The 25,214-nt window shown below is 42.1% G+C and overlaps 1 protein-coding gene across 1 annotated transcript in view; it reads right to left on the bottom strand.

Moving 5' to 3' along the window:
* Ctnnd2 (catenin delta 2) overlaps positions 1–25,214 on the bottom strand; it is an 847,786-nt gene that overhangs the window by 192,483 nt on the left and 630,089 nt on the right. The window lies entirely within an intron of this gene.

The following is a 25,214-nucleotide window of genomic DNA, read 5'->3' on the forward strand; positions in this document are numbered from 1 at the left end:
GTGTGGCATCACTCCTTTGGATGCCTGCACATGCTGTCAAATTTTACACAAGGATGGGACTCCAAGTTGAGAGAATGAAGATGCACAGCTATTATGTCTTAGATCCCAGGAAAATTCTTTTGCTTTTGTGATTTCCTGGCTAGATTGACAGGTAAATACCATCCAAGGCAGTATGGTGTTCTCACTGTAGGGCACCCTGGTGTCTCGCTGTCTACGATCTTCTGAAGGCAAAATCTGCACACAAACATGGGGATGGGAGTATGATGGGAAGTAGCTGCTAAGAGGGGAGTTAGCAAGAGTGAGTGGGAGAGGGAGAGGGAGAGGGAGAGGGAGAGGGAGAGGGAGAGGGGGAGGGGGAGGGGGAGGGGGAGGGAGAGGGAGAGGGAGAGGGAGAGGGGGAGGGGGAGGGGAAGGGGGAGAGGGGAAGGGAGAGGGAGAGGGAGAGGGAGAGGGAGAGGGAGAGGGAGAGGGAGAGGGGAAGGGAGAGGGGGAGAGGGGAAGGGAGAGGGAGAGGGAGAGGGAGAGGGAGAGGGAGAGGGAGAGGGGAAGGGAGAGGGAGAGGGAGAGGGAGAAGGAGAGGGAGAGGGAGGAGAGGAGAGGTTAGTGAGTGGCAATCACAGTATACTCTATATGTGGACACAATTGCTAAGGAAGTTGAAAAGAAGATGACATGTGCCATGGTATGGAACTCCATGGAACCTCTGTCCTTCCCTACACCTTCAGCCAAGGGTAAGGAGGGAGAGAGCAGGGAACACTGTGTCTCCTCCTCAGTTAGGGACTTGAAGCTGAGAGCCTTTCTGGCAATGGCCCTGCCTTCCCAGGCTCAGCAAACACTCTTATTCAGGAGACACAAGCTGTCTGACTGGCCCTAAGTCAGCCCCCGATCATACCCCAGGAGAAGGACCCCTTCATCAGATTTTCTGGGGAATTCAAGCTCATTTGTCCTTTGCCTTTGTCTCTACTGGACTTGTGGAGGAGAAGCATATCCTCTGAAGGTGTCCTGTAGAGCAGTCAGTGCAGTCAGACTGGCTATCATGAGTAGTGTTTATTTATAGTGATGTGTGTGTGTGTGTTGTCATCTCACATTGCATGTTTGGCTTTGGAAGTCAGGAGACCACCTGCAGAAGTAGGTTCTCTCCTTCTCTCATGTGGGTTCCAGAGATTAAACTCAGGTCATTATGGTTGGCAGCAAGCACATTTACCTGAGGAACCAGCTCACTAGCCCTTAGGTTTGTTTTCAAAGTTTACTTCTTCTTGGTACGTCAGTTCTACAAAATGAAGAACTGGCTTCTTAGTGCTAAGGGTTGGGTTTTTTTGTTGTTGTTCAACAAATATTTTTGAGTAACTACTATGTCTGGGACTTCCTTCTTTTAGATTTTATTTTAATAATTAACTTTATGCTTTTGAATTTTTATAGATGTATAAGATTCTTAAGATTCTTAAGTTTTAAAATTACGAAAGCATGTTTTTCTAGGTAGGGGTGATACCCATTGCTGTGGGCAATGCTACTGAACCGTACTCTTCTCAGAGGTCAGAAGTAAGCAAACTACATTGCGCATTATATTGTGAGCCCATGGGATGAATGCTTCAGTTGGCTTTAGGGACTGCATGTCTGACTGGGCTAAGGGAGGAAGGGAAGGGAAGTCAGACATTTGGGTCTTTAAAGACAGGAAGAAAGAGACACAGTAGAACTCTGTGGGTTCCAGGGTGGGATGTTTTCAGATGCCAGTTAACTACCCAGGGGTGGTAGCAGCTAGCAGCTGCAGGGTGAGCCGTAACACATTGCTAAAGACAGAAATGCAGAGGCCTCGACACTTAGGTGGTATCTGGAGCCACAGGACAGAATGAAATCACAGAAACAGAGTTCAAATGAAGAGTCAACAGCCCAGGGCTGGTCTTTAACATGTCAGCATTTAAGAGGCTAATGGTAGAGGCAGTTTGGCATCAGAAGAAAAGCATTAACAAGGTTTTAGTTCTACAAACCCTTAATCTTACAGCGGTATGGGCCTCAGACCTCAGCTAAAACTTATGGTAACGTACGAGTGCTCAGGTTTTTTAAAAAATAGAGATGTAATAGAAAAATATAAGTCTCCTTTTAGTATATATAAATGTGTATAGTTGGTACATGTGGTAAGTGTATGTATTTGTAAAATGTGTGTGAGTGTATGCATCTTCATGTATGTATGGTGTTGGTATATGTGTGTTATGTATGTGTGTGCTGTTGGTATGTGTGTGTATGAATGTATGTGTATAGTATGGGGGGGTATCAATGTGTGTGGTGTGAATCATTGTGTTTGTGTGTATGTGTCTGTGTGTCTGTGTGTGGTGCATTCTGTTTTATTTGTGATGTGTGTACTTGCTGGTGTGTATGTGCCTGTGTGCACGCAGGTGCACGGGCATGTGAAGGCCAGGGGCAGACATCACTGTCTGCTTGCTATCTTTATTTTTTGAGGCATGGACTGTGACTGAAGCTGCAGCTCATGGATTTGCAAAGGCTGGCTGCCTGACAACTCCTCAGCTCCTCCTGACTCTGCTCTCCCCACTCACTGAATCCCAGGCGCCTGCCATGATGTCCGCCTTTCCCCAGGGCTTCAATGGACCCAACCTCAGGCCCTTAGGCCTGTGAGGTGGGCACCTTTCTGACTGAGCCCATAGCTCCCTTTTATTATGCACCCTCCCCCAAAAATCAACTCCTACCAAAACCTGAGTTGCAATTGTCGCTGCACAGCATCTGGTTTGGCCCATCAGTGGACTGATGGAAGACATAGAGATGCAAGTTAGAAGGTCAATCATTACGTCAGGCTCTCGGCGACTATAAGCAGAACAAATCACAGGAAGGGATAAAAATCACTTATTTTAGGTATTTTCTGAATCAAAGCAGCAGCAACATGAGCAGAGTGTGGCCCAGGATGCGTAATGACGGGCCCCGCTATTATGACTGGAATGTAAAGTGTAATAGGATTTTCAGAAAACAATTTAGGGAAAGTGGCAATCTTGCTTATTTAAATGCTGTGTGACAGTCAGCATTAGTCCTCCAGGTAAATCACAAAATTGATAAAAATGACTTCCAGAGATATTGTTGAATATGCGGAACATATGTAATGCATTTATCTGTTGACTAACCCTCGGGTGTGTGGAAACGGTATTGCTTCCCAGGAACCAAAGGCGGCTTTCAGTGAGCCATTATGCCGAAATGCAGAAGTTCCAAGCGTTGTCTCCTCCAAGCAAGATATTACAAGGCTTCTACATTTCTCCTATAGGATATGTAGACTGTATAATAATTTCAATTTACAACGTAGTCATTATCAAATTTCAAGTGCATGCTTTGGTATATATTTTAAAGCTTTCTAAGATAATAAGTTGCTATTTTCTGCCCTCTAACTTTCAATTTAATACATGGTAAGGTTAAAACCTCCAGTGTAGGAAAAGAGAGATCACACGAAAAGGAAATCCAGCCATAGATATTTAGAGTTATTAGGACAGACTCTTATGTTCTCTCTTTGATTAGCAGACACAAGTCATTTTACAGAAATCAACACACACACTGCCTGCTCATGTTTTTACATTCAGCACGTAGCACCGACGTATTTTGATATCAACAAATATACAGATATGTGTTAATTTTAATGCTTAGTAATGGTCTTCTGCATGGACAATATCACTGATTGGTTGACTGATCGAGGGGGCGGGTTTCAGTATGTAGCTTTGGCGGGCCAGGAACTGGCTTCAGAGAGCAGGCTGCCTGTGAACAGGTCCATTTTAATCCAATCACTTACCGATGGACTTTGAGTTGTGATTTTTCTTTTTCTTCTTTCTTATGTCAGTTCATACCATATCACCAAAGTGTTTTAAATACATTTTATGTTTAATTCAACTTCATTGAAAACTGTTCTTAATTTTTACTGAGTATAAGTTCAAAAAACTTAAATGACTGGGAAAAGATCCCAGATATTTTAAATAGTAATAAATTGTCCACATGCTCCAAAAACATATGACAATTCCACCCAACAATATTTAGAGTGAGGTCTTCTCTAACTGGACTAAGCAACTACTTTTACATTGGGGATTCTCACAGCATACGTAGTGTCTCCTTCCTATAAGGGGTCTGTTTGAGCTACCTTCTGGTTGGTCACTGGACCATCCCTTTCTAGTTGTCTGCGACTGAAAACACACATATTAAACTAAAAAATAGTGGAGCCACCAAACAGTTCAGAAGGAATCGAAAGTATTGATGTATGAAACTATTAGTTTTTCTTTTCTTAATGGTTTTTGGGGCATGTTTGTCTATGGATATCTGTACTATATTTTTCATGATGTTATTTAATTGATAATTTGCTATTTCCTCCTGACATGGTTCTTCCATTGGGTGTCCTGCTAAGAACGAGGTTCTACAACCACAAATAACATGAATATATAGGCTCTGAAAACAAATGCCGGTGAATACATACATATACTACTATCAATGGGTATTAACCATTTACAGCTTCAATAATGCACTTTCCTCTGTCACCAGAGCTTAAGGGTGTGGAGCTTCTAGCTATTTGTTAGTGCAGGCATATGGCTTCGCTTGCATTTGCATGTTAAGAATGGTATTGTTGACATGATTCAAAGAAGGATGATATTTTTCATACACTGAGCTATTGCCCATAAAGATTAACACTTCTATTCCTCTCTTCAAGCCATCCTATCCTGTGAAGACCAGTTTTCTTTTCCTAATTTGTAATTGGAAACCCAAGATCTGAAATGAATTTTAATGGAGTCTTCGGTCATGATGCCTAGCTTTAAAAAAAATCACAATAACCAACTGTTATAACCGACCGTTCCCAGGAACTCTGCCTGTCTATAGCAAGGCAGACAATTCCAATCCATCACACCCCTGCTGTCAGACTAATGTTGCTACCATGCAGGGGGGATTCATGCCACTGTCCTACTCAACAACCATCTGATCGTCCCAATCTGAAAATTGGGAACAAATTACAGATTAGAGAGAACCTAGAAGAGCAAGTTTGTGGGATTTGTTGAACAAGTTTTCATATAACTCCTTATAATTCTAACAAGAGAAATGAAAAAAACATTAAAATCAATCTTTCTCAGGAATGAGAGTAAGGTACAGGCACACAACCCTGTGATTGTGAATGTTGTAACCAGAAGACAAAAACACCTGCAAAGATGAATGAAGATTAGGTCTCTCAGTTACCCACAACAGATCCCAATGCACTGTGGTTTTCAGCACAGACTGTGAAAGTGCAGTTAAATTTCCAATGAGGAAGTGAGATGTGGATACTGGACACACACACACACACACACACACAAAGGTAATCCTGGAGCATTTTCCTCAGGTACCTTTATCAAGGGAGATAAGCTTAATCATAAACATCAGGGAATTGATCAATTTCTGACTAACTCCATCACTTACATGACCTCTCACATTAACCAAAGCTGGGTCTCCCAGTATTGAAGAAGGAGGAGGAGGAGAAGGAGGAGGAAGAGGAAGAGGAAGAAGAAGAGGAGGAGGAAGAGGAAGAAGAGAAGGAGGAGGAATAAAAGAAGGAGGAGAAGAAGGAGGAAGAGGAGGAAGAGGAAGAAAAGAAGAAGAATAGCAACAACAAAAACAAAACATCTTAGAAAATAAAAAAATTAATACTTGGTATCCTGAAAAATGTATTATTTAAAACTATTAAATTCATTCAACAAAAAGAAATGTATACTTCAAAATACAGGCATTACAAATTATTAAGATACCTGTCATGAAGATTAAAAACATTTAAGGAGAGTAAGTCTTTTGAAAGATTCCATGTTTTCAGTCTATGAAAAGCTCATTAGAACTATAATATTTCTCATTATATCGTGCAGAATTAACATTAGACAGAATCATTTATATAATTAATTTAAATCCTGAAAAATATCTTGTCAACATAACATCTATGATCCATGAGGCAGAGTACTTCTTTACTGCAATAATTAGAGAGTGGGATTAATCATTTGTCCAGATACATCATGGATACTTGTGGTTAAAATAAACTAATCAGATGAAAAATAATATGAATTCTATTACATGGAATTATAAAACTATGACTTTAAAAACTGCACTGAGTAGTTTATATAAACCAAATGAACACAGGCGGCGCTTGCTGATTCCTGACATGCAGAGGTGAGGTGGAGCTAGTGAAGAAGAAGATGAAGCAGAAGTGTAGAAGGAAGAAGACTGAGAGGTGGCCCCGTGTTAAAGTTGGATTGATAGCGTTGCAGGAAAGAAATGGAATCTCTGGGTGTTTGGTTCCATTCCTACAGTGGTGTTAAGGCATCTACAGAAGTGATCGGATATAACTACCCGCAACAACGGACATAGCAGGGGATGTCTTGCCTTGTAGTCAGAGGTAGACAGAAGATCATCCAGCAAACACAGGAACACCTGCAACGGGCAGAGCCTTTCTCAGCAAGCTGGAGAGTGGACATAGTAGTAGTTATCAGCTGAAGACCATGTTGTGATGTCATCAGGCAGCTTAGGGGGAAAACTGGGTAGAGTCTCCATCAGATTGATCCAAGGATGGGCCACTGGTGATACATCATTTATCACTTCCAATACCCTTAAAGAAGTTTTGTGTGTGTGTGTGTGTGTGTGTGTGTATGTTTATAGGAGAGATAAAACTAAATATCTGCAGTTTATCTGACATGGGATTTGATTTATTCATCCTGATCAGAGGAACGCCATGAAGATTGCCTCATAGGGGAGAGCCCTGGCAGCCCAGAGGTAAGCATGGGTGACCAGGAGCCCGGCACGTGAAGACAGAAGTCCATATAACAACCACTCTCCCAAAAACATATATTCATGTTATGACTTATAGCACCCAAAATGTTGATGTTAAATAGAACTGGGCCAAGATGGACCATAGCACCTAATCACTTGAAGCTGAAGATAACGTAATGGTCGGTGCACCAGAAAGATAAACATGATGAGATCTTGAATTTGTTAGAAAACTCCATGTCTTGGTTCATGTTTTGTAGAATATAGAACCTTCATAGCTTATAATTGGATAATATTTATTTAAAATGAACTGAGATAACAATTCATACTTTACAGTTGTTAATTATAAAAGTGGCATGCATAGAAATAACTAGATCATTCCTCATAGCGTTATTACATTAGTTTTTAGATGCTACATTTTTTTTCAGTGTGGGGATATTTTTAAGATAAGAGATGTGAACATTTATTCTTAGAGATAAAACAGTAATTTATTATGTTTTCCAATACAAGGCTACTGTTTATGATATAGATCATCTTTTAAGTGTACAGATTAAACTATATATAATGACGGCATCTGCAACATATGCAATTTAAATTATTTCACAAAGGGATAGACTCTTATAGCAAATATGTTCTTTAAAACTATATGCTAGCTTCTATTCTTGTCAGAAGGTCTCAGATCTGAGAACATGTCTAATTCACACCAATATAGGGGGTCTCTAGCATGTTAAAAATGTACATATTTTTCTTGGAGAATAGATTGGTATTCCAAAATTATATATATATATATATATATATATATATATATATATACACACACACACATATATGTAAAGAAGAAGGAACAAATGGCATTAGTTTGGAAATACTGGCATTAATTGTTTAAATAACTCTTTTACCTAACATGGGGATAGTAGTGGTAATCTACTTCTTGTTTTCTTTGAATATCAATCTAGTGGTTTTGCTTTGTGAGAAACATGTTGTGTTATTCACCAAATCTTTGCCATTAGCAAAACAAATTAGGCATATGTTTTTAACATGTTAGAATTTTTTTAGAAGTAGATTTTTAAGTTAATATTTAAGGCATTATAGAAAATGTTCTTATTGTTGATTGGCTGAGATGCACTCCCTCAATGGGCAGCCATTGAACAGAGAAGCCCACAAGAGAACTAAGCCTTCTCTCAGAAAACTAGAAGAACACAGTAGTAGTCATTATCTGACCTCTTTGAGATTGGGGTAGAGTCTCCATCAGATTGATTTAAGGGTAGCAGTGCTTCCTGGGTCAGCTGTATCTCCCTCCCTCTGGCACCCTAAACCACATGCTCAGGAGCTATATGATGCTCACTGTCCCAGTATCTCAAGATCTGAATGGAACTTGCTCCCTAGGCTAGAAGCCATATCTCCTAACTCTCCATGTTGCTCATTGTTAAGCATTACCTAATAAAAGTGAGGACTCTGTGCCTCACATATACAATTTCAGCATCATGATACTTATGCAACAGTATGTTCTGTTCATGTCCCATCAGTGAAGGATGTGGGACAAAGAGAGACCTTATGTGACCTGAAGGATGAGGTTAGTAACAGCCAGCCTTTTTATATCTTTGACTGGGGCCTTACTGGAGCAAAGCTCTCTCGGCCTGTCAGTCCCTGGAAAACACTGAAAACCTGGTCCAAATCTATAGACATCCCAGCAAATGCATGCACTTGTAGTGACATAGCCTGACAATGTCTGCGGGCCAGAATGCCTCTGTCCACTGATGAGACTAGACAGTACCTGTCTCTCCGGGCAGCCTGGAGACACAGGGCTGACAGAATCCACTACAGGCAAATCATATTCCTAATCTGACAAACTCAACACAAAATGTTTCTAAATATGAAGTTGTTGAGGGCTGATACAAGGCTCGGGTGGAAAATTAGATACCTGAGCTTATGTAACAAGTTGTAATAAAAATGCAGGAGCATACCATGGTTAATGGAGTGTCACCAAGAGAAAGTAAGGCCCGTCCTCCAGGTATACAATTATATGGAGGTATATAAGATTATCTTCAGACAATGTAATTGAAATGGGTTATCAAATGACAATGATTTCATGCTTAGACTGTGTCTCATTTTGACATAATAATAATTCATATTCATATTGACATATGCATAATTCATAATGCATATTGCATAATGTATTCTTAAATATGAGGAAAAAACAATTAGAGGCACTATTGTTTGCATAAATTTCATATGGTTGATCATCAACCTGTGGTGTGTTCACATAGGAGGTTCTGGGCATGAAAACAACTTGGAGAATTGAGACCTGACTAGACTTTTCAAATGGACTGGGGGATTCCTGATTGATGGAGCAGAAAAATCTCCTAGGAGGGAAACTGATCCAAACAGAAACCAGCTACTAGATTTTTGGAATAGAATGAAGTCCTAGGTATGGGACAGGGGTTTGAAAGACTAGAACAGTCTTCCCCAGGCCAGCAAGGAGAGCATTATTGCATCTCGGGGGAAAAGGCAGAGAAATCTTTGTTTCCGTCATGCCTGGGACCTTAGGAACACTTCAGGGATTTCTTTATAAACCATATTGTAAGGGGGCAGCAAGCCATTCTTTCTGGGTCACATAACAGCTTTCAGGTACGGCTCTCTGGGGACTTGAGGCTGATACCCTGGGACACTCTGCCTGTGGAACAGCCAATAGGACCGCAGCAACCAGCAGAGCGGCAATGCACAGAGCCCTGGGGAGCAGTGGCAATCAGAGAAAAAGCCTGCAGATCTCCAGGAGCACTGCAGAGGAACTGCTAGGCCTGGTGTACAAAACCAATGTAGAAATAAAGTCAGAAGACTTGGGAGAGAAGTCTTTCAAATATAGAACTTCATCTGAAGACAAATCTAAGGTAACCCTGACTGGTGGATGTTTGTGTGTGTGTGTGTGTGTGTGTGTGTGTTGCACACAGCTGTGTATGCACAATTAGATATGTGCTTGTAATGCCTACATATGCAAGTCTTAGTATGCCTATATTGTACAGGCATGATTAAAGGCCCATGTATACACATATATTTTGCACACATGTTCGAAAGCATGCAAATCACTCTTGGAGTTGATAGATGAATAGGAGATAATTGTTGACGTAAAATAATTTTTTTTAGAATTTCATATATGAGTACTATATTTGACATCATTTTCTGCCTCTCATTGTCCTTCCAACTACTTTCGTGTTATCTTCTGCTCCACGTCCTCTCAAGTTCATATCCTATAATTCTTATGTTATTGTTGCACACTGTTAATGGCCCTTGAAAATCCTGATTGCGGCCCTAAGCACTGAAGGAAGTTATCCAGGCATGGATGGCAGATATCTGTGTGACCACCATGTAGGCTGTTCCTCATTTCCCCCTTGTGTGATATGGCTCTGGAGTGATATCTCTTTGAAGGCTGGTTGTCAATGATAGGTAAGATCCTGGAAGATAGGACAACCTAAGACGAGCACAGTCCAGTATACTGGGAATCCTCTAAGGTGGAATCAACAATGTAGAGGCAATGGCTCCCCAGCTCCCCAGTTCTCAAAATCTAAAAACAAAAGGGTGGATATGTAGCTGGAACAGCGGGGCTGCCTCTCTGTAAATGCTGGGGGCTGTGCTGCCACAAAAGCATCTCTTGCAGGTGGACTTAATTGAAGACTGCCTTAGAGACCAAGGATTGCTGGTGCAGACAGTGCCAGCCAATCGGGAACTGCCATTTAGAAGAGACACTTTCTTCGGACCAATGAGGCTCAGGTGGAGGGAATTGAAGGAGCTTGCAGCAGTTTTTAGAAGAGCTTGCTGTGGCTGGTGACTCACCACCTCACCTCCGACCCCCAAGGGCAGATAGGGTCAAGTAGTTTAGAGCACAGGGGTACCAAGGGTAGCTATGAGGTGAGGTACCTATGAGTTATATGTCACATATACTTACGGTGGTCTACTCCATTTTTTATTTGAAAGGACTTTGCATAGAGTTGGCTGTTACCATACATAGCCAAACACTCTCCTCAAATATAAATAACATGCTGCCCTAATGGATGCTAGTTACTTGGAGATGGAAACTCTCTGGAGGTAAAGAGACTGTTAATATTTGGAGGCTTCATTAACTTAATTTTCTTTACTGTGACAAAATACCATAACTGAAGTGGTGTATTTGGTACCAGAGAGAGGAGTGCATTGTGGTAGAAGGGACAGCACCAAGAAGCCAAGTACACACTTCCTCCAGGAAGACCATCCCTTCTAAACCTCCCAAACAATAGCAAAGAACAGGACCAAGTGTTCAAATCCCTAACCCTATGGGCAACATTTCTCATTCAAGCCACCAGGGAAGTTGACTGGCGAATGGGAGACTATTCCTTCATGTCTACTGTTTGGCTTAAGGACACTTTGTGTTTGCTGTGGGGTGGTTCCTCTTCAGAAACCACAAAGTTTTCCCTTTTCAATCACATTTATTTTTGTCAGATTCAACTTATAAATAACATAGCATCCTCAATGTGAAGTTTTTCCCCATGACAATAAAACTTCACATCTGTGTTTACACACTCCAATAACTAAGTTAATAGCAAAGACAGTTTTGTGGAAAGTTATTAAATTGATTAACTGCTCAAAAAGCCTGAATGATCCACACTCATCTCAGAAGCACAAATATGTGTTAAATCCAAATCCCTACTTCCTGTGAGTGTAAGGAAGAATTAGGAGTCCCCTGAAGGCTACACGAAGGGTAAGATTTGATAAAATAATTCTGCCACAAACATCCTTAAAAAGGGTAGACGTGGTCAGCTGTACATGATAATTATACAACGTAGAAAACACCCACGGGGTCAAGGTCAAGGTCAATAGCTAAGAGAAAGAGAGAAGAGCGTTTCACACTCAACAGTTACTTGGGAAAGCAAGACTGGAGCTGAGGACTCCCTCTGTGTGCACATCTGTGTATGGACACCTGTGTTTATGCATGCTTGTGTCTACAAGCCGCTGGACTCATGGCTTGGAGGAGACGGGTATCCTGGAGATTCTAGAATGTCATCATTTTAACTCCAACCCCTCTCGGTTTCCTGTTCTTTTTTTTCTCACTTCCTGATTCTTTCTTCTGAGTGCCCTGAGAATGCATAACACCAAAGATCTGCTGCATTAAGACTGTAGAATTATTGTAAGAATAAAAAACTAAAACAAAATAAAAACAACAAACAACAACAACAACAACAACAACAACAAAAGAAATCATCATGAGTACCCTTGTCATGTCCAGGATCCTTTTCTATTAATGTATATGTGTGGTAATTTTTATTCTGAAGCCTTATACTTCAGGGTTCTTACTGCGTCTCATTAACTACATAAAGAAGGTTCTAAATCCCATGAAAGGAGAGATGATAGTTCTGGAAACATCACACATGTACCTATCAACTCTGGACAGGATCCTTATCAGTGCAACCGTAAGACTATTCAGTAGTGGACACCTGACCCTCCACTCACTCCTGCTTTCATTTGAGCAGCTGCACAGTCAATCCTTGGACATTGTGTGGGGGTGAACGGAGCAGGTACACCACTTGGAAAGAGAACTGAACTCTTCAGCTAAAATCCATTCTGCTGAACAAAAAACAAGAGATTGTAGACTAAAGCCAAGCAACAGGTAGGCCAAGTGTGTATTTGTGTGAAGTTGGTGAGGATGCACACTGTCTTCTGTCTCTCCTTCCATGCAGAAGTACACGGAGATGAGACTGTTGGTGGGCACATATTGAAGAGGAGAGAAGAGCAGGCTGAAACATGTAGCATTAGGCATGAAGAAGGTTCCTGTTCAGTGGAAATGTGTGTGTATCTGTGAGTGTGTGCAAGTTTGCACACATTTACCGAGACAAGCAAACAATCTTGTCAAAGTAGCTCATGGGCGTGGGTAGCCGCAAACTTCTTGACTCTTGCTGTCCTTTCTACTGTGACTACCTTGAGCTCAAGTCCCCATCATTAACATCTCTTTCCCCAGACTGTTTTCTTCCTGAAAATCTTTTGATTTTTCTACTGGAGATTAGGTTAGGGATACACTTCTTCCTGTGGGTATTGGAAAGGTAGGTACACGCATTGTTAAAACATTGTTGAGACCTATTAAAATTAAAATACATTAAATTGTCATTGTTAGTGTTGAATTCTATTAAGCATGTAGGTTTCAGTTTCCTTTATGCTACCCATTTTCCTTTAAATAAACCTTATGCTACCCATTTTCCTTTAAATAAACAAAAATATTGAGAGAGTAGCAATTTGACTTCCTAATTATCAGCTGTTGGACTCTCTTGCTATCAGTTCAAAAAAAAAAAAAAAAAAAAAAAAGAAGAAGTCCCAGTCTAACACGAGGCCAACTACCCTGAGCAGCAGCCATCATCGAAAACCTTCTGCAGATTCGGAGACATCCATGCAAAGAATGCCTGACTTCCCTAGCGCCTGACAGCACCGCTACTGCCGGGGTAGTGAACAGAGGAACTAGACTTACCCAATCACACATTTTGGTGACTCATTTTTACTTTGCCCATAGGGGATGTACTTCCCTTGGAGGAGAAACAATTATCACTGTTAGTAAAAATTATGACTGCTTTGTAAGCCTTCATGACTATGATTGGTCCAGAATCAAAGGTTGTCCAGACAATAGCTGTGACCAGTGAAAATACTCCTTATCCAGGTATTTAAGGAAGCTGCTTAATTTAGTCCATGAATTGGTTGAAAGGCTCTCTCTTGCTACCTTCCATGTCTTGTCATATCTGGCCAACAAAGACTTCTTATCTCAAATGATCTTGAGTTGAATGAGTGCCAGATTCATTTCAATACAGGTTCCAGCTTGATCCAACAGGAGTTCTGCATGCTTCCATACCGCTTGATGGCGGAAGATCCTGGGGGTCTTCACCTGAACTTGAGGTGATGATCTTCTAATACTACTTCCTACAGCATCAGTGACTTCCAAACAACCAGAATGTTGTGGGCTCCCCACAACTGGTCTTGCCAGCTGAAAGGTCCAAGGGCTTCAAGGGTGTCCAGCAGCTAGGACCCCACTTCTGGTACTCAGTACTGGGCTCTAGAACAGCCCTGTTTGCTCCAGGTTCTGGATTCCCAGTGTAAAACATAGGGAAGTGCTGTTGAGAGCAGAAAGTCATCCACATGGACTTCAGGTCCAAATTTACCTGGTGGTTCCAGTGTGGAGCTGCTTCCAAAGACAACTCGATGATCGCACAGAAGGCTCCTCCCAAGCAGTAGCAGGAGACTGCTTGAACTTGACTGATTTTTGCCTAAGCCAATGTCTAGTTCCTGACCAGCCCTCCAAATGCCTCAGCTCCTGAATGCTTTCCTGACAGAGTCAGGGCCCGAATCATCATGGCAGCAGTTGTTAACAACTGGAGCTGACCATGGAGAAAGGAAGTAGAGGCAGAGAATGGAAGAGGGTTCCGGAGAGCTGGTAAAATGCAGCAACACGCCAGGGAGGGGAATCTGCAGGCAAGACACTAGAGATGCTGCAGAGAGATGGCAAGTCTGTCGAGGCAAGGCATGAAGATCCCTGGCCATCATCAGGAACTGAGGATTTGGATACCCACAGCTAGCACAATGACTGCAGGTTAGAGGGTGGCTCCTGCTGCTGCTTCTAGCCTGCTGCTGCTACTCACTACTATCAGACACTAGGGAAAACACAAGTTACTAAAATATAGAACTTGGAGAGCTTCTTGCCGATCCACAATATATATCAGAGAGAGGCAAAGAGTCTCTAGCCAACTGATTGGTGATATTTCCTGCTCTAAATTTCTCTACCCTTTCCTCGCTGTTCATCTTATAAAAATCGATCCATTTCTTTCAATTGACTATTCCTTGAGGATAGGATTCACATCTCCCACTTTTCAACTGTCTACTATACCTTGACTGAACTGAGGAAAAACAGCAAAGAAAGACAGGTAGGTGACAGGAAGGCCAAGCCTTAGACCAACTTCCTGTTTCTTGAGTTCTTAGAATACAGTCCCGGTGCTAAGAAGTCATTTTCCCTGAGACCCTTTCCTTAAACATTCTTTTGAAGACACATGACTGATAGTCACCAGTATGTAATGTCAATCATGGCATCAATGTGAATGCAGTCCACTCTAGAAACAAGTCACTAAGCAAACCTGGCACAGAACGAGCAAAACTGAAGCTTCCGTTCTGCCAGACTAGCTTCATCTTCTAAGACACAGCATGAAGGAAGTTTGTTCTGGATTCTTTATTCTAAGTATAAAATGAAAGCATCTGTTAGGAAGGAAACCAGGTGTTGGGCATGGGAATATTGGCACTGTATGCTTCACCCCTCATTTCCAACATCCAGTGGGAATTTCTATGCTGTGTTTGTTAACACTAGTTAATGGTAATTTTTGTGATAATTGTAGAGCAAATAGAGCAAACTCTCAAATATAATTAGAGAAAAGTGTATCTAATTAACTTATAACTTCTGAGTTGCAAAGTCGAAATAGAAATCAGTTAGGCATTGTCATGCCAAGGAGCACAAATGCACTGTGGGAACATAGAGGCACTGTGAGAGTACGGGTGCATTTGTATGCACTGTGGGAGTACAGGTGCTCTGTGGGAGCACAAATGCACTGTGGGAGCACAAATGCACTGTGGGAGCACAAATGTACTGTGGGAGTACAAATGTATTGTGGGAGCACAAATGCACCATGGAAGTACAGATGCACTATGAGAGTACAACTGCACTGTGTGAAGGAATACAAATGCATTGTGGGAGTTCAGATGCACTGTGGGAGCACAAATGCACGGTGTGTGAGAACACAAATGGATTGTGGGAGTACAGATGCACTGTGGGAGCATAGAGGCACTGTGGGAGTATGGGTGCATTTGTATGCACTGTGGGAGTACAGGTGCTCTGTGGGAGCATAAATGCACTGTGGGAGCACAAATGCACTGTGGGAGCACAAATGCACTGTGGGAGCACAAATGTACTGTGGGAGCACAAATGCACTGTGGGAGCACAAATGCACCATGGAAGTACAGATGCACTATGAGAGCACAACTGCACTGTGTGTAGGAATACAAATGCATTGTGGGAGTTCAGATGCACTGTGGGAGCACAAATGCACGGTGTGTGAGAACACAAATGGATTGTGGGAGTACAGATGCACTGTGGGAGCACAGATGAATTGAAGGAGCACAGATGCATTGAGGGAACACAGATGCACTGTGGCAGCACAAATGCACTATGCATTGGAAGGTTGTTGAGCCAATGAGAAAAAAACAGTGCTCAAGAATGGTTTCCTGTGAAGCTTTTAAGATTCCAGCATGTCTGGCACAGGCATGTATAGGAAGGTTCAACTTAGGTCTCCAGCACTACTGATTCTGGAGATGAATATTGTATGACTAGTGAAGGTAACCTCAGATGTTTCAGGAATATGTAGGATGGATGATGATGATCACCTAATGTTCGCATAAGGGCATAATCTCTCTCTCTCTCTCTCTCTCTCTCTCTCTCTCTCTCTCCTCTCCTCTCTCTCTCTCTCCATCAGATGTTGGTTGTCTTTCTCAATCATCTCTTCACCTTGATATTTTCTTTTGAGACAGGATCTCTCACTGAGCCCAGATCTCACCAACTGATTGGACTGGACAATCCTGCATCTTTACCTCCCTGGTGCTGGAGGTGCACGGTTGTACTGCTCTGTGTTCTGGGGATCCAAACTCATCTCCTCATCTTGGCAAAAACTGAGCTATCAGTCCAGCCCATACACAGGATTTTGATGAACCTCTATGGTGTTTTTAGGTTAGTAAAAGATAACAGAAATGGACCCTTAGGATAACCTGGAAGAAAATGAAACAGGAAGTAATTCGGGGCCTATGGTTGGGATGTGAGCTAGAATAGCTCAAAACCTGCCCAATCTAGGCTTAAGGCTTGTAAATAAAATACCAGGATTGTGTGTTGTTTATACATGGGCTAGTTAGAATGGATAAGTCATTCTACACCCAGGCACACACATGGGAGCTCTGAAGCATCACTGATGACCAGAGCACAGGCAGTGACTGGCAGCAGAGGACATTAGTCTTTCTGGGTCTTGGTTGGTTGTGGTTTTCTCATGCATTATGTCCAGCTTTTCTTCCTGACTGCAGTCTGCTGACCAAGGTCAGCAGCACATCACGAGGCACAGAGGCAAAGCCTTCCAGAGATTTTTTTTCCCACCAGCTCTGACTACAGTATCAGGTCTTATCCTAACAGTGAATCCAATTTCCTTGTCACTCACAGGGTCTCTCTTCTATCAGTGAAAGCATAACTGATATACCTCGTGATGGGGTAGGTTGCTTCCATCTCGGACTTAGACACAGACCCACTGTTTAAATTAAGCAAAAGGATACATACCAATCTACTGCAGATGGTACATGCTTAACACTGATGAAAGATTTATTTGCTGATTCAATTTTAGTTTGCGTGTATGGGTGTTTCGCTTGCACATATGTGCGCCATGTATGTTCTTTATAGGAGGAAGCCAGACGAAGGGGTCGAATTCTCTGAGACTAGAGTTTCAGATGGTTTAAAACAACCATGTGGATGCTATAAATCCAACTCTATCTTCTGGAAGATCAACCAGTGCTCTTAACTGTTGAGCTATCTATCTCTCCAGCCCCTTAATAACATAATTAACCTACACAATATTTTTGCTGATTAAATTTAAGTTTACTGATAATAGACTCTAGAGGCCAAGTGAAATCATATTGGTATTGTTTCTCCAACCTAAGTTCAAGGGTGTCCTACTGTCCAGATATTCTAGTGAATAGAATGATAATCTATCAGAGATGTGCTCATTTTAGCCCCTCAACTGTGACTACACTCCCTTTCACTTTGATCTACAACACACAATGTCAGGAGACTGGCTTTTTAAACTTCATTGTTTTAACTTTAATATCTTTGGATTTCAACATGAGGAGGTTTTCCCCTTGGATTTTCCCTTTTTCCCGGGAATATGATCTGTCTGCACTGTTGCCCAGGCCTTCTGGGGCACACTGTCTGAATCTCGGAGCTTTCTCTTTCTCTTCTGGCCTAGGCAATAATTCACCATGCTGGACAACACAGGTTGAAGTGGTTTGGAATAAGAAAATGAGATTGGGTTTAATTTTGAATCCCAAGAACATAAGAGGTCTAAATTTGATTTAAAGTCCTGTTTTTCTTACCCATTTCAATGACTCTTCATGTGATGTATGAACTGTTTGGCCAGAATTATAAGTGTTCCTCTCCTTCAAAAGCCTAAGATGGAAGCAAGGCTATCGTGATAAACTACTTAGTCCCTACCCACTAAGAGTGGGTGAAGAATTCTGGGTAAAATAAAAAGAGCCTCAGGCTAGGGATGTAGGTGGGTGGGTGAAGGTTAGTGGATGTAGGTCGGTGGGTGAAGGTGAGTGGATGTAGGTTAGTGGGTGAAGGTGAGTGGATGTAGGTCAGTGGGTGAAGGTGAGTGAAGGTCAGTGGAAGAGTGTGATGGAGCGTGGCTCCAATCCACAGCAACACTAAAAACAAACAAACAACAAACAAACATCAACAGCCTAGAAGATGCTGGTGGAAATGTGTTTTCTTCTTTCAAGTGACCTTTTATGTGCAGCCTGGCTGATTAATTTTTGGCCCAGATATCTTTCAAATTAGTAAGCTCAATTAGAGGTTATGCCTGGAGTAAGGCCTCCAACCTGGCTTCTACTGGGAAGGGGGATAATAGTCGCTAATATTTCCGCCTTGTTTTATCTGTCAAACTGTTTGAGACTCATGCGGGGAAGATGTTATTCGTTAGAAATGCTACAGAACTAGAAAGAAAAAGAGAAGGAAAGATGAAATCCAGCCAATGAGAAATCTCACTCCGCATGTGTGACATGCAAGCAGAGGGAGTTCAGTGGACTAGCCGGGCTGTGAAACTGGGGAGTCATTGAGGGCTAGGGTCTATACAGGGGTCTCTATTCCCAATGTCTGGCTGTCCTGGTAGACCTTTAGGAAGGTTTTCACAGAAGGCAGGCATGTGGCATATGGAAAAGAGATAGGAGAAGCCCTGAAGGGTCTGGATAGAAACGGTGGCCTAGTCCCTGCTTCACCACAGCTACTTAAGTGCAAGGAATACTCACAGGCCGGAATGTGTAGGCCAGAACAGTTTACACAGAAGTGAGAACTCCAAAGAACTTCAGAAAAATAAAACAATAAGTTAAAGAGGATTGTATAAGAATGGGCTAAAAGGATTCCCTAGCTAAAATTCAGTCTTAAAGAAAAGCATACCTAACAGAGACACTTGAAGACTATTCACCTCAGAGTGTAGCCTACTAGTCTACCTTGAGTAAAAGTTCGCCACACAACTAATAGGCTTCATTAGTGTGTATGGAGGTCAGAAAACATCAGTTTCCTTCGGTCTTAAAGGCTAGCAAGTCTAGGGTCATTGTCTCAGCCAAGGCATGCCTGCAAAACTGATGAGAAAATCACGCCCACACAGACGACAACACTAGGGAAAAGTGACAGTTCATGCTGTGGAACACACTTAGGGGAATTCTTGAATGGCATTATGAGGAAAACATAAACAGAGGCTCTGAGATGAGAAAGCGTGTTCTCGGACTAATGACACTGAGGTCATATCCTGCTCGGTGACCTTCCTCCCTGAGGCTCACATAAAGGGAGAAAAAACAACACCTCAAGTACGTGTCAGGCAGGGTGAGCTCTTCAGAGATTATGTAATAGAAATGGCAAAGGTCTCCAAATTATATAAGAAAAAGAATAACTTGAGGGTCAAAATCTGACTACATACAGGGCAAGGAAGGAGGCTGTGGGAATTAGGGTCTTTAAAAACGTAATATTTCAGCACTGGAGAGGGCCACACTTTCAGGAAATGTCCAGTGCCAAAGAAGACTTAAAAGAAGCATACACCTTCACAGAATCTTATAGTATCAAAGATAAAATTAAGTTTATGAAATATTCCTAAGAAAAATGATAACTTTCTACTTCGATTTCCACATCCAGTATAGTTCAATTACATCATAGACTTTAAACCTGACACTTTGTTAAGTACATCTCCTGAATGCTCATTTTTAGGAATATGTAAGACAGTAAAACACTAAAGAGGAGAGTACTGAGATCCAGGAACAGATGCTATAAGTTAGGCTGCTGTGTATCACATCTGGGAACAAGACCCCGATGCCACCAGATGTGTGGGGCTTTGAGTTACAATGTATGGAGTAGATAGGAGGAAGTCAATAATCACAGAAATCATGGGCAAAAGTTACAAACCAAATATTTTACATGTTTTGTCTCATATCTGGGGCTTGAATGTGTGTGTGTGTGTGTGTGTGAGAGAGAGAGAGAGAGAGAGAGAGAGAGAGAGAGAGAGAGAGAGAGGGAGAGGGAGAGGGAGAGGGAGAGGGAGAGGGAGAGGGAGAGGGAGAGAATGAATACATTTAGGTCATAAAGTCAGATAGGGTACTGTCAGAAGAGAAGCAGAGATCTTAAGGGGAGAAACAGAGCAGGTAATAGAATACATAATTTGAAAGAAGGGGGAGCTATTTATGGGGAGGACGTAAATAAATTAACAAAAGGGAAGTAGGTTAAGAGAACTGGTTGCTCTTCCATGTTCAATTCCCAGCACCCAATGGCAGTTCACAACTATCTATAAGCTCAGTTGGATCTGACATCTTAATGCAGACATACATGACTGCAAAACAACGACTATAAAATAAAATAAAATAAGTAAAAAGAGAGGAAAGTGAAAGAGTGAGCAACAGTGTGGAGTAGGATGAATAAGAATGTGGTCTACATTTTATCTCCATATTTGCTCCTGAGAGTATTTTGTTCCCCTTCACAGAAGCACCCCCACTTTGATCTTCCTTATTCTTGAGTTTCATGTGGTCTTCCAAGCATGGGTATTCCAAGCTTCTGGGCTAATATCAACTTATCAGTGAGTGCATACCATGTGTGTTCTTTTGTGATTGGGTTACCTCACTCAGGATGATATTTTCTAGTTCTACCCATTTGCCTAAGAATTTCATTAATTCATCATTCTTAATAGCTGAATAGGATGCCATTGTGTAAATGTACCACATTTTCTGTATCCATTTCTCTGTTGAGGGCCATCTGGATTCTTTCCAGCTTTTGGCTATTACAAATAAGGTTGTTACGAACATAGTGGAGCATATGTTCTTATTACACATGGGAGCATCTTCTGGGTATATGCTCAGGAGTGGTAGAGCTGGGTCCTCAAAGGAAATAACATTTGAAATGTAGAGAAAAAATATATCCAATAAGAAAAAAAAAAAGAATGTGGTCTACGCCATGATATATTATATGTAAACATGCTGTAGTGAGACTCATTGTTTTGTATGGCAACGTAAAAACCAACAAAGGACATCACTGGCAAGGCCGAGAGTCTGTGGCTGGTTTTCTTATTTAAAAGGAAGGCCTATTTGGGAACCCACAGCATGAAGAGAACAACCTGTATGGTTGGAGGAGCGATGCTCCCAAGGACACTTGCTTTAAACCAATGTAATGCCTACTAACCACGTTCTATGCTTCAGTAAACACTGTCATGTTGTGATTTGTGACACATTCTCAAAACTCCAGTTGTGAATTTCACAATTTATGTTAACAATTTGCACATTTACAGAGAGAAAAACCTTACATTAGTCAAGCCCAAAAGACATTTGACATTTCTAATTGGTGTGTTTGGTCCCAAGCACTGTGAATGATGGACAGCAGAGAATAACTTCAAATGGGGTTAGATAAGATGCTGGTCATCCCCTCATCACAGGATTGCATATGAGGAAAATGACGTACTCCCAGGCCTACTAGGCACCGACAGAATCTCTGCGGGTGGCTTGTGAGAAGAGGCAGCAGCGTGAGCGGGCAGCTGTTCCCCACATACATAGCTGTATGCCGCAGGCAGAAACCTTTAACATTTTATTATTGTTCCAACAGTTTTTCAAGATTTATTCAATAAGTAATCTAAGGACTGCAAGATGATTGCTTTATTGTAGCCATCTAGTTTTTGCCTCTTGGCTCCCCCAGTATCTGTCTTTAGTTGGGTATCTGCTTTTAGTTGGTGTATCCAGCAAGCCCATGGTACTGCGCTTCATGAGGTCATTTTCATGCAAGCATGTAAGGCACTTACCACGTCATGCCCTGACTCCTCATCTTTGCCTCTCCTGGGAGTACCTTTTGTTCCCTAGAGAGTTCACTTCTATTTTTCTGACATAGATACATATACAGATGTATGTGTTTATGTAAATTCTGTCATCTACATGTAGAGAAAAGGTGATAATTTTCTTTCTGGACCTGATGAAATTTCCTTCATATGATAATCTGCTTTTTTTGTGAATAGAATAATGATCTTTATTGAGGAGTAAAATTCCACTATGTATTTTTTCTTATTTTTCTGCTGTTAGACATATAGGCTGATTTTAAGACTTAAAAAGGTAGATTTCATAAAACATGTTAAAAATCACTAAATTAACCATCTTACAATTTTGCACATCCTAGTTTATAAATATATATGGCACAACGCTAAAGAAGCCCCTTCTCCTGTTCCTCTAACACTTTCCAATGCATTTTATTCCCATGTACGAGCTCAGAGGCAGAAGGAAGGATGGGACAGAAATAATCCCTGTAACCTAAAGGAACTCCCATAACACACCATGTCATGAGTCCTTGATGGATTCTGCATCATGCTTCCAGGAGAACTTCCAGAAAACAGGCACAGTTTTATTTAGCTCACACATGGCCACTTGACCTCATTCCCAAATGGAGATGTGGAGGCACCCTGGAGCAAGCGCCTCTTCCGTTTCCCTCTGCCCCCCATAGACACTGGCTTCTTCACTGCTCCTCTAGTAAGTGTGTAAAATGTGGACACACTTGTCAGGACGTGTCTTTACATATTTAGCATTCAGTGGTGCCCAGGCACTGGCCATTCAGAGCAGGGCTTCACCCTGGCAGTGAGCTCTAGATGGACAGTTAGCTAGCTAACACGGCTTAGCAGAACACCTAGCACCTGTACACCCTGAGGAGCTTGAGAGATGAACAGAAGGGAAGAAGTTCTTGAACCCACACAAGCAGGCTTACTATACCAGAGAGCAATGGATTTGGGTAGAGAAAAGTGTCTCAGAGGAGAGTGACAGAGAACAGAGGAAGGAAGAAGTACAGGGTTTGGTGAACTTCAGGTTAAACTGGTTTACTGAACTCAAATACTGAACTCCTCAAGCTCTTTGGGGGGGGGGGCAAGATAATCAGTGCTTTGAAGCCCACCTTGGCAGATGACCATGGGGCAGTGCTGAGGATGACCATTTGTCTCTAAGGCTCTCTGAGATACATTCACTCACTTTCTTTTCCTTTTCCTCAGGCAGGGAGGGAGGTTGGCTTGTGATGACTAAACAGAAATCAGCTGAGTCCTGCAGGCTTCCTGGTGCCCTTGTCTCTGCAACTGGAGAAACTTAGAAGGCTCTGTGCTCCAGACACCCATGTCTGCACAAGCCTGCCACCATCCCATCATACGTGCCTCTTTCCCATTTTCTTCTGCGGAATGATACTGTGGCCAAAGTACAGCCATTTCATGAATAGCACGCTGCAGTGCTCACTCCAGCTACTGTGAGAACACAACCCCTTGCCTCTGGAAGGCAGAGAACATCTACAATGAACTTTGATCGTTCATAACTGATTCACTGACTTTGCAAAGGCTGTGTTCTTTTCAGGGAGAGAAGTGAAAGCTTTGGCTGCAATGGGGGACAGGCTTGCTTGGCTCTCCTCTGGAGAAGTGGAGAAAGCAGAGGTTTCCGTCTGCACGCCAAGTGCTACATCCTTCCCCAGGCCCAAGCTTCCCAAGTGGAATCTTCTTGACCTTCTAAGGATGTACCTTTCATCTTTCCGAATGGAGCTCAGGGAGATATTTCTATCATTGTTTAGGCTTAAAATGATAGTCTCCAAAATCTTACCAAACTGGCCAGGGAATGCTACAGCTGCCCTCAACTCCATCTCAAATGCCAGCAGCGGCTCGTGGGCCACGCAGCAGGGCCCTTGGATATTTTTACCTCCTTAAGTCATCAGCCATCTCAACCTTTCACACACTCTCTTTGGCAATGGAGTGGATGCCACTGAGGTGGCTTTCAGATAACAGTTTTGTGTTGGAGCCAATACCATGTTGACTAAGTTCCAAATCCTTTCTAAGCAGGCAATGACAGGTGCAGCATGTGCAGAGGCATTGTGCAGGCTTCCATCCTCCCGCCTTGTGCAGCCAGGAGCATGACCTGTATGCATCAGTCATCTGGTTTCCAAGACACACACTGAATCCTTTTCTTCTGGGCACAACTAGCTTACACACAAATGATGAACAAAAGGGGTGGACTTGCATAACCATCATGGCAGGAATAAATTATGTAACCCACCTCAAAACTGTCCTTGATCGCTTCTTGGCCTTTTGGCTAAGATCAAGTATAAAACTGTCCTTGAAATCACAAAATGCTGATAATGACCACTTTACCTTGCCTGACCCATTTGAGTTTAGCGTGAAACATTACTTTAATAACACTCCAACCACTGCCAATAATTATTTCCACAAGGAAAACGCTCTACTTATAGACAAAATGAACAAGTAAATAAAGCCAGCCATCAAGTAAGGGTCAAGCAAGTAAGGGGTACAGGAGAAGACAAAGACAAAAGGACAAAAAAGAATGAACCAATTTGGGTCTACTTTAAACTTAGCAGAGAACAAGGAAGGGATTCAACAACTCCCTTGAAGGAAGGAAACTAGGACATGAACTGGGACTGGGAGTCTTGACTCTGCCTTGTGTGCTGATCCTGTACCTTGAGCTATGCATTTTTTCACATATGTCATCGGGGATACAGGAACATTTCAGACCTGAGACAGAAGGCCAAAGCAATGGTGCAGTGGATAATGAAGAGATCTTTTGGAGAGCCGCGTTTGCAATTCATTTGTCAAACACTTGCTTACAGGGTGCTTTAATGAACCAGAATCCAAACACCAACTACAGCAGCAGTTACATAATGGAATACTACTCAGCAATTAAAAACAATGAATTCATGAAATTCTTAGGCAAATGGATGGAACTGGAAAATATCTTCCTAAGTGAGGTAACCCAATCACAAAATAATACACAAGGAATGCAATCACTGATAAGTGGATATTAATTAGCCCAGAAGCTCTGAATTCTCAAGACACAATTAGCATATCAAATGATACCCAAGAAGGGGGAAGGTGAGGGCCCTGGTTCTGAAAAGACTTGATCCAGCATTGTAGGGGAGTACCAGGACAGAGAAATGGGAGGGGGTGATTGGGAAATGGGCGGTGGGAAGAGGGCTTATGAGACCCATGGGGAGGAGGGAACCGGGAAAGGGGAAAGCATTCAGAATGTAAACAAAGAATATAGAAAATAAAAAAATTAAAAAATAATAATAAAAAAGAGTACGCAGGAGATACCTATGGCTCCATCTCAACATGTAGCAGAGGAT

The sequence above is a fragment of the Apodemus sylvaticus genome, chromosome 16 (genome assembly GCF_947179515.1).
Source record: "Apodemus sylvaticus chromosome 16, mApoSyl1.1, whole genome shotgun sequence".
Lineage (NCBI taxonomy): Eukaryota > Metazoa > Chordata > Mammalia > Rodentia > Muridae > Apodemus > Apodemus sylvaticus.